Raw genomic sequence first — 12794 nt, 5'->3', positions numbered from 1 at the left:
GAATGGAGAATTGGAAGTGAGCAAGAACTTAATCTCAAAAACAAACAAATGGGCTGGAGATGTGACTCATGACTCAAGAACAGGTAGATGGTAAGTACATAGCACATACATACATATATGCATACATTCATACATATATACATGCATACATACATACAAATATAGATGAAAGAGATGTAGAGGTAAAAATCGAGAAATATCTTGGGCCCTCAAAGTAAGTCAGACTTCCAGGCCTTCTTTCCTGTTGAATCTCAGGGAGCTTCTTCATATTTAGAAAAATCATTGGAAGGACCCCCAGAGGTTCCTGGAATTGACTTCTTTCTGCCATCTGCTTCTTGCACCAAACACCCAGGATACATCACACATGGTCTGTTGTGGTGTGCAGATGCTCATGTGCATGCCAACATGACGTTCTTCTGAATAATGGTGTCCAGTCAGGCTGAATCAGACTGCACACAAGCCATCCACCTGACAAAATGTGCTACCTGCCATCCCTCCTTCAATCACCCCATCCTGTACTCAGTGTCAGGTTGGGTAGAGAACTCTGTCCTAGAATAGATATTGTCTTTTGTGTCAGTGCATTTCCTCTATCATTAGGACATTATTTTTCCATGAACCTTTTTGGAGATTCCTGAAGAAAGAAATGTTCCGGGGGCTTCCTTGTGCCTCAGGGTCAAGAGCTCACGATGGGGTCACCTTGTGAGTCCATGTGGACATTGGAGCTCAAATGCTTGTGGGGAGACCAGATAGCAGAGTGCTGCTCTTGTGCCTGCGTGACTCGTAGGACTGTGGAAAGCACAGATTTCCACAGTAGTAGTGGGAGTGGAGTTAATTTCTGTATTGCCCCTGCTGCACTCCCACAGCTAACGAGGACTCGTCCTGCAAGTTGCCCAGTGGAGAGGCGGGGATTATCTGGGACAGCATCTGCTTTGCCTTCCTTCTGCTGCAGAGGCGAGTCTTCATGAGCTACTATTTCCTGCACGTTGTAGCAGACATCAAAGCCTCTCAGATCCTGGCCTCCAGGTTGGTCGGGCACGATGGGATTCCATGGTTGATTTTCTTAGGAAACATACAAAAAGGAATGCTTCCCTATATTTTTGTTTTAACTTGTTGGGAAAGCCCACGGGAAATTAAGAAAATTCTAGGAAAATCAGGGCAAAAAAAATTACAAATAAGACTTTGGGGATCTCAGATAGACATGGTAGTACAATGTGACACTTTATCAAAACTTAGGACATGTGTAAGTGGTACATAAGTATAATTGAGTCCCTATATACACACTCCTCACGGGAAGCAGTCCATGCTGGCCTCCAGCAGTAACAGGAATTTCTCAAATGAAAATATACAAATGGTGGCTGTGGTGAGAAGTAATGCACCTACTATCAGGTGAATATAACTATAACCCCTCTATACATTACAATAAAAATTAAGAATTTTAAGTAAAAATTCTCATGTATTAAAAGCCTTTATTAAATTCTGAGATTAGAAATCCAGTAAAAAAAACTGGATATAGATGTCATGAGTCTTCTGTTCCCTCATTCCAAAAGCTTATATTTTTATTGGTATTCTATGTTTTGGCAGTATACTAAGTATAGAGTTGAGGGATGACTCGCAATGAAAGCATTTACCTTCTCACTTCACCTCCTGTCCAGTCTCAAAATGGCTATAAAACTGCACCACACAGCCAGCATGTGGCACAGCCTCACAACCACCTGCCACTCAGAATTGATCAATTCACAACAAAAAACAGAAAATCATAACCAGATAGCCACATAGAATATAGTGAATTTCCTTTCTGATTGTAAAAATGAACTATGAACTACAGAGTTCACTGGGTATATTCGTTCTGCTTAGCATAGAAATCGGCACTGTTGGCCAGGGCTTTGTAATGGAATGACCCAAATTAATGTAAACCCTCCTTAACTATATTAGAATATTGAATAATCATTATTTTAAAAATTATTTGCCATATCTTCAGTCTTTTTTTTATCATATGCCACATCTATGTAATTGTGGCTAGCTAGTCTCATCAGACAAGGAATGTCACCAAAGCGCATGACCTCATGCAGCGGTGGGAAAGACCCTATTAGTAGAAAATCAAATCAGTGCTAATCTTTCCCTTACCTAATTTTGGTATCACCTAGATCTGGTTTGGACCTCTCCTCTCCCAGTAGTCATTTTCCACAATCAGCAAGTAGGATAATGAAAAAAATGTTTGAAATATGGCTTAGTATATCTAGATAGAATAAAATTTAATCCTCAATATTGAATTTTAACATTATGATGAAAAGTGAGTTCTAAAGAGTTTTATTTAATTTTCTGCCCAGGTCAAAAGACTAACAAGTTGAAAACAAGTGTAATTTTTCCATTTACTGTTTATTGGCACAATAGTCAGCTACCATTATGGTAACAGACTGAGAGAACTGCCTGTTCCTGTCAAGTCACAAGTAAACTGTGCTTACTTTTCTGTTTTTAAAATACCTCTGCTAGTTAGTGAGACCTATCCATTTCAAAACCATGTCCTATTGAACGCTTTGTCTTTTCAGCTGAGGTAAATCACTTTGGTTGTCCCTCCTTTTTGCATCTAAACATTGTATTTTCAAAGAAATTGGATATGGTCTTTGGTAATCACCTTACAAGTTGATAATAGTTTAAAGAATTTCCTGTGAAGGTTATTAATGTTAGATTTTATGACTCATTTCACCCTCATTATATCAAATTCATGAAGACTGGTATTAAAACTAAATGTGCCTTATTACAGTACTTGATGGTGCAATAATGCAGAAATGTGTGTAATTCATGGTTTGGAATCATTCTGAGCTGTGCTGTTAAATTTTCTCTGCAAACTACATTTTCTTTTACAAGCTTGAGAAGAACACAAGAAAGAAAAACATATTCTACTTTTTATGGTCTTTAATGGGTTCCAGAACTCACCTTTAGATCTGGAAGAATTTTTTTAAAGCCCTTATTCTGATCTGTTGAATGGCAGGGTTGGGCTTTCAAACTAAAGACTATTATGGTTGCAATATTAATATAAGTCTGTCAGTGGTGTTACCATGTTGCCATGGTCAGTAGTGAAGATTTTAGCATGGTTTGCAGGTACCTAAGCCTCTAGTTCCATACCTTTGTACACACATGGGATTGCATTATTGCTATTCAATGATACCTTCCATACCCATATCAATTCTGTACTACTTAAATTAATGACAAGCCTTGTTTTATCGTTAATCATGTGAAATAAAGGGCAAAGTTTCTCAGGATGCAAGTGGTGAGATTTAAAAATTAATGTCCCACTAAAGGAGTCAGTGATGATATTTGCATCCATGCAATACACGTGTGTGTGTGTGTGTGTGTGTGTGTGTGTGTGTGTGTGTGTGTGTGTGTGCCTGGGTGAGCAGCTGGCCCTCCATATGAACTAACAAACCTGGAGGGGCTTTCCATTTACTACCAGCAGACGTGACATGAGAAAGCATTCTCTTTATTTTTAAGCTTTGTTGTAATGATATTTTATAAAAGTCATGAGACCTTTAAAAGAACATTTCCTTTTTGTCTTAGTGTGCTAATAGCACTTGGTTGTATGACAAATTCTTTATATTTTTAATGGTAAAAGCCAGTGCTTGAGGTGAAAATCACTTGAGCTCATGGATATGCATAAGGGCTACAGAAGAAGGTATGATTGAATACACTTAGCTATGGATTGATTTCGATGTCTATAATGAGGGTAAAATGTTCCATCCTATGATAATCTGTATTTCTCCTGAATGACCATGTGACAGTAGTCCATGTCACTCTCCTGTGAGTCTCTTGGCTTACATGAAGGCATTACTTTCATGGTCTTCTTCTATGTCAAATGTAATGCTACAACTTTGATTTGTTCTTGCTTATTCTTACCTTATGTTATATTGCATTTATTTCCTCAGGCCTGGACCCAGTACTCTGGGCCTGGTTTGTTCTTCAGAATCACAATAACAAATTACAGTGTTTCTGTTCAAGGATATAAGGCCCAATTCATTCACTCTGTATCTTCATGAAATGGAGGCTTCTGAGTCATCTAAAATCATGGGCAAAATCATTGGACTTTTGACCATGTGTAGTGACAGCCAAGCAACTAATTTTAAACAAGCCAAGGTTTTCCATTACCTTATGAGATGTAAGGCCAAAAAATAACTTCAACTATCACATTCTCTCACCTAAAAGATGGATGCCTCAGCCTTGGAAACCCAAATATGATTTGAAAATATGAATGTTTTCCTGTAGTGGTCGTACAGTTCTTGTAGCATAAGAAATGTACATACTGGGAATCCTTTGTCTAGTAAACATAATCCCTAGCAAACTGATTGTGATTGGGGTTTTTGAATCTTTAAATCTCTGGACAATCCCCACTCTCTCTGCTCCCAACTCGACACAGGCACCATTTTCTTGTAGGGAAAGCATGAGGCTAGGCAGAAACAGTGCACACTGTGCTTTAAAGCTTACGGTCAGTAGAATTCTTTCTTGAATTCCCTTAGGCTCCAGGGTGTGGCTTGTTGACCAGGATCCTGACAGAGCTAATTCTCTGTGGACCATTTCTGCCATCCCTGTTGGTCCCCTAGCTATAGGTAGAGCAGCTGACACAGTGGTAGTAGTATTTCTGTTGTTGTCATTGTTTCCATTTTCATTTTAAATGTTACCTAGTCATTTTCTCCTCGTGGTGGTGTTGTTGTCATTGATGTTGTTGTTTTAACTCTTTCAAGCGTCTTGTCATATATGTTGTCTTACATGTGATGTGGAGAAGCCAAGTCTACAAAGTGTAAAGTGAAGTAGAAGGTTGGTGGCACTGATCTGGGTCCTGAGTCAACCCAGTTGGCTTACCTATAACAGACGTCTGGTCTTCCATTCACTGTGGCCTGGTCTAAATGATCCAAATCGTGGAATTATGAAATAATCACTATCAATTAGTTTCCCATCTCGGTAACAAAACTGGTTGTTGCTCAGTTGAGTAGATTCAGCCAGGTAAAACTTCCAACCAAGGGGGGGAAAAAACCCAGAGTGGATAATTCCATTCTTCTTATTTGGCCCAAACAAAGCCACATACTCTATGTACTCAGTCAGATCCATACCAGGCGGCCCTAACCTGGACAGGCTCTTGTCATCTCCTGTACCTTCCTCCCATCTAATGTCTCTTACTGTGGTCCTTGTTTTGTTTTTGTTGACCATTTGCACATCTTGAAGGGGCATTTCATTAATAAGCCCCCATTGTCTCCTGTCCCTTCCAAGAAATAAGTAAATATTTTGTTTCACATAGTGGTCAGGAGTGGAGATTATTATTTGTTTGAGACGGATAGTGAAGAAGAAGAAGAGGAAGAATTAAAGAAGGAAGATGAGGAGCCTCCAAGGAAGTCAGCGTTCCAGGTAATGGTGGGGTCGGGGAAGTGATGACCTTGGATAGCTGGAACTCCTTTAATGGTTACATCTGATGTATGTACAAGTCCCGCCTCTCGGATGATGCAGATTGGCATCTGAGATTGTTGATTTCTAATTAAACTGCAGCATTTGCAAGTGTTCAGGCAAGTCTTCATTCCCTGTCATCAAAACATGTTCCTACACAGTAAAATATGTTCCCCAAGTGCCCTTTATTTTGTTGTTGTTGCAAGAGTAGGTGAAGAGATATCCTTGGCCTTGCTTTTGATTCCTTGAATGGACTTCCCAATTCAATATGGGAAGGAGCTGATTATGAAATTCAGTTTCACTTATAGTGCTGAAGATTTGAGACTATTGAGGCAATATTTCAGTGCACTTCTGAGCTTTGCAGCAGAACTCAGATCCTGTTGATCAGCTAAACAGTTACAGAGCCCTTAGTCCTTGCTTACTGAAGACCAGGCTCCTCAACAGAGATCACGTGGGAGATGAAAACTTGTGATATATTTCTCTTTCCAGTGGGCCACGCACCAGAACAGTTCATTCCCATTTCTTAAGAGTACGGGACACCTAAAATCCAATTCACCAAGCCACGGGGTGGTTAAAATCAATATCAGCTTGCTGGCCGGGCCTTTGTAAATAGACAGCTTGCACTCATATGCCTTCCCCACGACGATGGAGAACTAAATGCTTCCTGGAAACTCCTTGACCCGACACCGCCTCCCTGGCTCTACTCTTCCCTGTGTGTTTCTTGGTGTATGTTTCATGTTTGTGTGCATGTATGCAGCTGCCCTGCCAAATACTACTGACCCAACATGTTTATTTTTCTTGTATTGAGTTTTGTTGTAAGCGCTTCTCAGAAAACAGCAAAGAAAAGAATCTGGATCATCTTCATTCTGTATGGATCACATACCATGACTGACTTCATTTCTTATTCCTAATTGACAAGTGGAACACATTTTATTCTAGTTTCTAGGGCTGGCACATTTGGATATCATCGCTCTTAATTATTAGAGACAAACTCATAAGACAGCATATATTAAATTGTTAGTGTTTGGGGTTTTGTTTTCTACTAATTACTCTTGCTTTGTCCTTCTTTGTAGAGAGCTATTGGGAAGTTTGCCTCAGCCATTTTAGCCTTGCCAAAGTCTGTCATAAAACTTCCCAAAACTATTCTTCAATATTTAATCAGAGCTGCAAAGGTATTTCTTATTTTACTGACATGTAGTGTGTAATTCTCTGCTCTGTAGAACTTTAGAAAAACATCCCGGGATCTGCATTTTCTCTGTTCTATAGATCATGCAGTGAAGGAATTCTAAGATTGTGAAATATTAGGAAAGCTTTCCAAAAAGACTTCATAGAAGCCAGATTTCTTATTGGACCTCAAAGACTACTGAAAAAATAGAAAGAAAAAATGCAGATCCAAATCTACTTTCTCTTCTCATAGTTTCGCGTAAGTTACAACTCATTTTTAAAGGGTCTCCTCTGATTGCATGCATCAATTCTGATAAGTAAAACATAATAATTTTTCTCAGAAAGCTGGTAAAAAAAAAAACATGAGTAACCTAATAAAAGACTCCTTTGGTTCCAACTCCTTCCTGGCTTCTGATTGCTCTCCATCTTCCCTAATTGGCACTGACTGTCCAGGTCTTGAGTTCAGTATTTCTTGACTGTAGATTGCTCAGCTAGGAACAGTCTCAATAGCCCTAATATCCATGCACCTTAGAATAAAGTGTTAAAAAAAACTGTTGATTCATCTGATTGATGCACAATAGAAGTTATTCAGCTTCCTGAACTATAGTCACTTAATTATTGAAAATAAAAGAATAACATATATAACTCTGCTTCTAATTTTATCAGATACTTATCCTCTGAAAACTCCAAAAGAGTTTCTTCTAAAAACTTTCGATCTTTATGCTCCTACGTGTTAAGCAAGAGATGAGAGTAGTGACACAGACCAGTGCACCTCGCATCTTGAAATGGCTGATCTGATTCAGGAGTAGCCACATCCAGCCCTTCCGGATTTAAACCCCAGAGATGGGCCACAATTGAAAAGTCATTGCTTTGGTTCCTGTGGGCCTCCTTTTCCCACCTGAAACCACTTCTAGGATTCTCTAATCCATAGTTGAAAATGAGAAGATTCTGCATAACTATCCCCTTTCTTAGTACTAAGACAATCATCTAAAGAATGATGATTTTGATAAAGAAGGTGCTGATCACATTTGTATTAAAAGACAAACTAGGAAATATCACCAATTTCTGTAAAGACTAAAGTTTTAAAGAATAAATGTAAAGACTAAAGTTTTAAAGAATAAATGTAAAGACTAAAGTTTTAAAGAATAAATATACTTTTGCTTCATCATTTTTCAGTGAAAATGAATACTTCCCCCCCCAAGAAAATGGATAAGATTTAAGATGAAATCATTTAGGATAAAAATTTAAACTAGAAGCCAGACACTGTGCCTCATGTCTGTAATCTTAGCTACTCAGGAGGCTGAGATCTGAGGATCAAGGTTCAAAGCCAGCCTGGGCACAAAAGGACCTGAGACTCATCTCCAATTAACCTCCAAGTGTGGCAGGCTCAAGTGTAGGGTGGTAGCCTTGAGCTGAAGAGCTCAGGGGCAGTGCCCAGGCCGAGTTCAAGCCCTATGACCCACCAAAAAATAATTTAAATTAGAGCCAAAAGTGTGACCTAGCAGTAGAGTGCTAGCCTAGGATGGGTTTGATTCCTTGAAAGCATTACACAGAAAAGGTTGGAAGTGGTCCTGTGGTTCAAGTGGTAGAGTGCTTGCCTTGCGAATGCTCTAGGACAGTGCCTAGGCCCTGAGTTCATGCCCCAGGACTGGCAAAAAATTAAACTGAAATCAGGGGCACTTTCACATATTCATGAATCTTGAAGCTCCCAGGTAGCGTTGTGAGAACCTGGCTCCCCCTGGCACCATCTGACCCCCCGTAAAACCTCTTGATGTCCTTCATCCCCACTCTAGCTCTCCAGATGAACTTGTCAGGTTGGGTAAGACCTAGAGTTGCCAGGTAATAATTAGGAAGTTCAGTAAATGTCACTCAACTAAAGATTGGAACCCTTCCCTGCCTCTGTTTATCAGTCTTTGAAAATAGTCAGACAACAGCAAAACCTAACCTTCAAAAGCTCCTGGAACTGTAACATAGTTGGTTTTCAAATTGCTAACCTGAAGAAAGGTTTCCTACAAATAAGGTATTAACTGCTCCCTCTAGATCTGCATTCTCTAAATCTAAATATTCACCTCAGGGAGACCATATTGGAAGGTTTCAGGCGCTCAGAAATCAAATGTCAAGATGTTAACCAGACGTTCCCTGTAACTCTATCCTTAAACCATCCTCCCTGGAATTCCCCTCTCCCTCACAGTTGCTGGCTTTTTCTTCAGAGCAAAATATTTCCTCCAACTTGTGTGTCTAATGTGTTCACAAATCCTAATTACGTTCTTGTTTTCTATTTCGAGGATTTGAAAACATTACAATGGCCTTGGTTTAAAGGAAATATCACCAGATGTTCTTAAGCCTGCAATTTTTTGATAGCCAGGCTGTTTTATTAAAAAAAAACCATTTAGGAAAATTATCTGCTGATGAACTTACATACAAGACAAAGGGTCCAGAAAGTAAAACAGTGACAAAAGGGGAAACAACAGAAAATAACAATAAACTTCCCAAATAGAATAATAAAAAAAACTCTTGTTTCAATTCTTGAGGAGGTAAAGGGGAACTACAAACCTGGTAGTACAAAAAAAGTGAACTAATTCAGCAGTGACACTAGAAACTATGTTGGAAATGAAATCTACAATTTGTAGGGGAAGGGGAAAGAGGGAAAAACTGGGAGAAAATGAGGGAGGGGAAGCAACTGTTCAAAAAGAAATGTACTCATTACCCGACTTACGTAACTGTAAACCCTCTGCTCATCCCTTTACAATAATTTTTTTAAATTATATGTAGAAACAAACTTTTTCAGTTTTTATTTCTAAAAATAAGAGTTGTAATAATGATCTAAAGAGTTAGTCAATAATGTAACAGAAATGAGTTTTCAGTTTAACCAAAGTTACTTCATTCTGAAACTGCTCTGGATAAAATAAAAAAAAAACAGTTTCCTATCTATCTCCTAGAAATATATGCTTCTAAAGAGATAAGTAAAGCCTGCAAATGTTTTATGTATAATCATTCACATCCTTTCAACACAACTGTTACTGTGCTGAAACAAGTTTGCGTTTTAAAAGTCTTAAACCTGAGAGATATCCTTGATAGAATTCCCAACTAACATGTTCAGTAAACTTCTGCCATAACTTTCTTTCTATATTCCTTCACATCACAGTTTATCTTCTCATTTCCATACATTTTTCACATGAAGTAGAATAATTGTTTGCTTCCTGGCTTGATTATCCAGAAATACTATTTGGGTAATTTGAGTAGCCTTCCCATACAATTTAGATTTCTACTAGTGAGAAATTTCTAATTCCCTTATGACCTCTTCACTTCTGTCTATGGAAAAAGTTCAGTCTGTCTTCTACTGATATTACAATGCCAGTTGTTGGCTTTCCTGTGTTTTTCAAAGTTTTCAACCATGTTACTAGCATAGGGCAAAATGATAGTGTCTAAGTCATAAGAACCTGATAATATTTCTTCAATCTCATCATTATAATGGAAAAGCCAGCTTCCCTGAGACCCAAGTGTTTGAAATGCATGCTGCATGCGTGCTTGGCTTGTTTGTTTGTCCTGTTTTCTTTTGTTTCTTCTGCATGCCTTGGTGGGTGGGCTGTACAGAACACCCTCTTTCCTGACTACTTGTCCTAAGATATTGATGCAACTGTCTTCTGCTCTTGATTGCAACCCAAGCACCACAGTTTTCTTTCCGTACTGTCCTGGAATAACTAACTAATGGCAATGCCACAATATTTCTCCTCCCAAGAGACTAATCAATCCACAAAACTCATTTTCAACTTGCTGGTAATAGCTATTACTCACCAAGGAGAGTATCGAATGTGAAAACCTTTATTCTCAAAGTAAAGAAGATGTTGGTTTTTGAATGGAAAAACTAATAAGCTGAGTGAGACATTCTGTTTATTTCATGTTGTGTAGTGCAAAGAGAATATCCATAATTGAGCAAAATAAGTGGCAAGGTATCTGGGAGACCTGACAGTTTGTATATACTAAAAGTTTATGTCAGGATCATTTGTGACACCAAACAAAATACATTCCCGTGGTATCTGTTTTCATATATATCTCATGATTAAAAAAATAATAACATAACAGCCACGATCAGCTCAACATATACAGGGATGTTTAGTTTATACTGGGAGAAAAAGTAGTATTTCTTAAAGCTAGGAAGTATGGTGTAGGTCTTCTTTCTTTTCAGATTAGTAGAAGGTCAGAACATAATTGAAATTTCTTCTCTCAGTTTGTTTATCAAGCCTGGATCACAGATCCTAAAACAGCACTGTGGCAGAGGCGGAAAGAGAAAAAGAAGTCTGAAAGAGAAGAACTAAAGCGGAGGCTTAAAGGATCTGGGGAGGGTGAGTGCTGAACAGGGCATCGTTTACAACTAGTATGTCCATTCCTGTGGCCTCAAGGAGAGGGAAAGCACACAAAGAAGAGTCTCATGGCCTGTTCTTTGAGCTCTATAGGGGATGGACAGAGAGCTTTATTGTCCTTAATTTCTCATAGCTGACCATTAATTTGTGAAATCCTTACTACTCAGGAGCTGAGATCTAAGAATCTAAGAATCATGCCTCAAAGCCAGCCTAAGCAGGCTTTGAATTAAACACACATAGATACACAGAGACAGACAGAGGGGGGGAGGGAGGGAGGGAGAGAGAGGGAGGGAGAGAGGGGGAGGGAGAGAGAGACACAGAGAGAGAGAGAGAGAGAGAGAGAGAGAGAGAGAGTGGGGGGGGAGAGAGAGAGAAATAGACCTGTGTCTCTAGTGTCTCTAGCTTTGAACAAAAAAGCTCAGGGACTACCCAGGTCCTGAGTTCAAGCCCCGGGACCAAAACAAAAACAACAAAATGAAAAACAATAAAATGGGGAGAAAAGATCAAAATTAACCTGAAGAAACTAGAAAGATAAACTTAAGATTTAGATGACATTAAATTATCAAAAAGAGATACAAGACAATGCCTGACGATTAAGTTAAGGAGTGCTTTTTTGTGAATAGTCAACGAAAAAGACAAAACGTAGTCAGTTCCATCCAAAATGGCAAGTAAACAGGTACTACTTGCCTATAATCCTAGCTACTCAGCTGAGATCTGAGGATCTTGGTTTGAAACCAGTAGGACAGAAAAGTCCACGAGAAAAAAAAAGTCCATGAAACTCACTATCAAAAATCATCTCACTTAACTATCAAAAATCCAGAAGGTGTGGCTCAAGTGGCAGAGCACCAGCCTTGAGTTGAAAAATCTAGATGATAGCACCCAGGTTCTGAGTAAGTCCAGTATCAGCATGTGTGTTTCTGTGTCTGTGTATGTGTGCATATACACATATACACATGCGCACTTGAGCTGCCATAGCCTCCCAAGACGGGACTCAGTAAAAGCAGAGCCTTAAAATAAGTGTTCCCCTCTAAGTATACTAACATCCCATATCTGGCTTGGTTCAGACACTCTGAATGTTAGAAATAAAAATACATTTGCTAGGGCCGGGAGTTTGGCCTAGTGGTTAAAGTGCTTGCCTAGCATGCATGAAGACCCGGGTTCCATTGCTTGGTACCACATATATAGAAAAAGCCGGAAGTGGTGCTGAGGCTCAAGTGGTAGAGTTCTAGCCTTGAGAAAGTCCAAGGACAGTGCTCAAGCCCTAAGCTCAAGCCCAGGACTGGCAAAAAAAAATACATTTGCTTTAAGATGAAATAAAAATAGCCATTAAAAGCTATCTGACCAGGGCCAGGAGTTTGGCCTAGTGGTAGAGTGCTTGCCTAGCATGCACGAAGACCCAGGTTCGATTCCTCGGTACCACATACATAGAAAAAAAGCCAGAAGTGGTGCTGAGGCTCAAGTGGTAGAGCTCTAGTCTTAAAAAAATCCAAGGACAGTGCTCAGGCCCTGAGCTTAAGCCCAGGGCTTAAAAAAAAATAAAAAGCTATCTGACCAAAAGGATTAGTCTTCAGGATATGTTAAGAATGCCTACAATCAACAGATGTTGATTTTATTAACCCAGTAAAGGAATACATACAAAATAATTCACAGACCTGTAAACAAAGGTGTTACAAAGGTGATCAGCTTCAATAGTAATATAAGAAACAAACGAAATGTCACATAGTGATTTTCAGTGTTGTTTATGTTGTTTTGAACATTGTGGCTTACCTACTGGATTTGCAAGAGCCTGAGCATTTCATGTGTCACGGTTCGGGAGTTGGTGATATATGCTCACACGTGGAG

General features: G+C 39.1%; 1 pseudogene; it reads left to right on the top strand.

Annotated features, from left to right (window-relative positions):
* LOC150039362 (piezo-type mechanosensitive ion channel component 2-like) overlaps positions 1-12794 on the top strand; it is a 195629-nt pseudogene that overhangs the window by 145936 nt on the left and 36899 nt on the right.

Source organism: Megascapheus bottae, unplaced genomic scaffold (assembly GCF_031878675.1).
Source record: "Megascapheus bottae isolate mThoBot1 unplaced genomic scaffold, mThoBot2.hap1 HAP1_SCAFFOLD_40, whole genome shotgun sequence".
Classification (NCBI taxonomy): Eukaryota; Metazoa; Chordata; class Mammalia; order Rodentia; family Geomyidae; genus Megascapheus; species Megascapheus bottae.
The sequence above is the reverse complement of the archived record's forward strand: the minus strand, read 5'-3'. Positions and strand labels throughout refer to the sequence as shown.